Below are 3,273 nucleotides of genomic sequence, written 5' to 3'. Positions count from 1 at the left end.
TTACTGCTTTGTTCTGGTACAGCTGGCAAGGATCGCTTCGTTCGCCTTAAAACAGCATAAAGTAAATCAACAATCAGATACTTTGAAGCTGTACTTACTTGCCAGAAACCTGCCAAAATAAAAGCTTGCCAATGTAAAGTCTGAAAATGATAAAAATTTATATTAAAAAAGTAAATATTAGCATTTTACATTTTAAGTTTACTATAAAATAATAGTATTTTTATTTTAAAATAATAGTATTATTAACACACTTTTTTATTTTGTTATAAAATAATATTTTTTATCATTATTTTTAATTTATATTTTATAGTTATACAGTATTTAATGGGTCACACTATTGGTGCTTTACCAATGCACGGTATGACTCGGTACGGTTCGGTAAAGCTCACTTTTGGGGAGTTTTCCACTGGGTACAGTACCTGGAACTTTTTTCAGTACCACCTCGTCTGAGGATCCAAGCAAGCCGTACTGTTACCAAAATGTGACGTAAATCCTGCTGATCACTGATTGGCTGGAGAGAATCATCCCTACCTTTGTCACTGAACTAGCAACACCTTTTTTAACAACCAAAAAATTCTTTTGTGGTCTGTTGAGGAACCACAGACATTCCTCTAGTTCAGGGGTCCCAAAACTCAGTCCTGGAGGGCCGGTGTGCTGCAGAGTTTAGATCCAACCCCAATTAGACACACCTGAACCAACCAATCAAGCTCTCACTAGGCATACTAGAAACTTCCCGGCAGGTGTGTTGAGGCAAGTTGGAGCTAAACTCGGCAGCACACCGGCCCTTCAGGAGTGAGTTTGGGCACCCCTGCTCTAGTTGATAGCCGAGGAACGGATGCAGCAAGAGCTTGATGGGGTGATGCAGAATGAAAAAGTTTTTCAGGAGTTTGCTCACCTTTTGGCCATGACACGTTTAATCCCACCCACTTAAAGAGGTATTAAACTGCAGTGGAAACGCAAACCGTGTCGAGCCAAGTTGTACCAGTGGAAAATCGCCATATGTGCAGAGTGAGGTCCAGACCCAGGGACGGTTGCATCTATCTACACCTATTTTTTTTTCAAGACTGGTCAAAGCGTTTTAGTTATGAAAAGGTACATTGTTCTTATTTGTATTGGAAAAGTAAGACTGATTAACTCTTGGCAACTGGTAGTTCTGAAGACACAGTCTTAACATGGTTTACACAACTGGCCCCAGATCTCCAGGTTCTCTTATGAGAACCATGGTGATAAACTTATGTGCACCCTTTTTTATAGTTATTATCACTGATAAATGTAATTGTTTATCAAATATAATTTTTTTTTGGCTGCCATTTTATAAAACCATTAAGAGACTGGTCAATACCATAGGCAATTATATACCTGACACTCTGCTGGTCTCCATCCTTCATGTATGGTGGAGGATCTCTAGACATTTCACTCTTCATAGACACACAGCTGGACTTTCTGCCTGATCTTTTCCGCTTAACTGACCTATAACAGAACAGAGGTTACATTTAACTCTTTAAGTTATCCTATATTCATCCTTTACAATGTGAATCCATGAGCAGGAACCTGCAAATGCAGAACTGGAAGTTAGATATTATCCCCACCACGTTTGTTTACTAATTTTTGTGGCTAATTTATTTAACAATACGTACAATTACAAATAAGGTTTATGTTTAACACAACAGATTTAAACCAATTTCCAAAATTCCCGATATTTAATGAATGTTGGTTGAGTTTTTCATTATACTGCTGCTATTTTATAAAACCATTAAGAGACTGGGAGAGAACACAAGAGGTCATGGTAAAACCATAAGCTACTGTGTACCTGACACGTTGCGGTTTGTTTCCGGCCTTCATGTCTGGTGGAGGATCTATAAACCAGTCACTCTTCTTGGACACACAGCTCTTGAGAATCTTGAGAATCTGATCCCTCTTGCTGGACTGAACTGTAATAGAGCAAACAAGAGCGCTTGGTGACATCAAATGATGTGTCTCTTTCATAATAAAACCAGAAAAAGTGTAGCAAAGTAAAAATTGTAACTTTTGATGTCATGTTGTCTTTAATTAGGGATAAATCTTAATTTTTTTTTTTTACTTGACACATGCTGTTACATAAAACAAGTAAAAAAAAAAAATAAGCCAGGCTTATTTCAGTTAGTCTGATTTATTTGAACTTGATTTGGTTTCATAATGCAAAATTACCATAACTCAAACTCAGTCACTGTGGCAACTTATGCTGGAAAACTGGTTAAGAGCGGGATAACTGTTAGACTAAGGTGAGCTACTCTTAAACTGACCAATAGGAAGTTAGGAACACATTGATATTACAGTGCTGACTCTGTCACATAAAATTGTGATGTGGGAAAATTGTGATTTTATGTGATGGCTCTCCCACAGACCCTGAGCTGAGCGGCCTTCCATTACCGCTCCCCAGCCAGTAAGGGAAGCATCTGTCGAGATAGAAACCCGATGACAAAGAGCTCCCAATACCGGACCCTGGGACAGGAACCAGTGTTCTCTCCATATGACCAAGGCGCGGAGACAAAGCCACGTGATCTTGATCGTATAAAGTGGGTTTCCCCTTGGGGAGAACCCTCTGGTCCTGAGCCACCACTGTAAAGGTCTCATGCCCAGCAGGCCAAAGGGGATCACATTGGACGCTGCTGCCATAAGACCCAACAATCTCTCGAACTGTTTCACAGTGCGTGACTGGCCTAGCTTTAGCTCTGATGTGGCTGTGAGGATGTTGGCTATACGAGCGGGCGAAAGAGCGGCTCGCATCGTGACCGACTCTCATACCACCCCAAGAAAAGTGGTCCTCTGTAATGGAGATAGCACACTCTTCTTGGTATGGAGATATGGAAGTACGCATCTTTTAGGTCTATCGTGATGAACCAGTTCTCGGATCTGATTTGAGTCACGATCTGTTTGAGTGTCAGCATCTTGAATTTTAATTTCTGAACTGTACAATTCAACAGACGAAGATCTAAAATGGGACGCAGCCCTCCATCCTTTTTTTGGAACAATGAAATAAAGACTGTAAAAACCCGATGCCCTGTCGGGAGGATACACCTGCTCTATAGCATTTTTCGCTAAAAGAGATTTTACTTCTTGGTCCATGACCAGAGCCTGCTCGGGATTACTTTGAGCAACCCCACGTTGTAGTGTGGGGGACAAGAACCGAACTGGATTCTGTAACCCTTCTCTACTATCTGCAGGACCCATTGAGATATATTTGGCAGACTTTTCCATTCTGTCAGACATTCTACTAAGGGAACCAGCCTCTCG

General features: G+C 40.6%; 1 protein-coding gene across 3 annotated transcripts in view; it reads left to right on the top strand.

The window, feature by feature from the left end:
* Nucleotides 1–3,273, top strand: part of LOC127972942 (sodium/calcium exchanger 2-like) — a 202,068-nt gene that overhangs the window by 50,519 nt on the left and 148,276 nt on the right. The window lies entirely within an intron of this gene.

Source organism: Carassius gibelio, chromosome B15, assembly GCF_023724105.1.
Source record: "Carassius gibelio isolate Cgi1373 ecotype wild population from Czech Republic chromosome B15, carGib1.2-hapl.c, whole genome shotgun sequence".
NCBI lineage: Eukaryota > Metazoa > Chordata > Actinopteri > Cypriniformes > Cyprinidae > Carassius > Carassius gibelio.
This window is presented reverse-complemented; position numbering and strand designations above follow the sequence as displayed.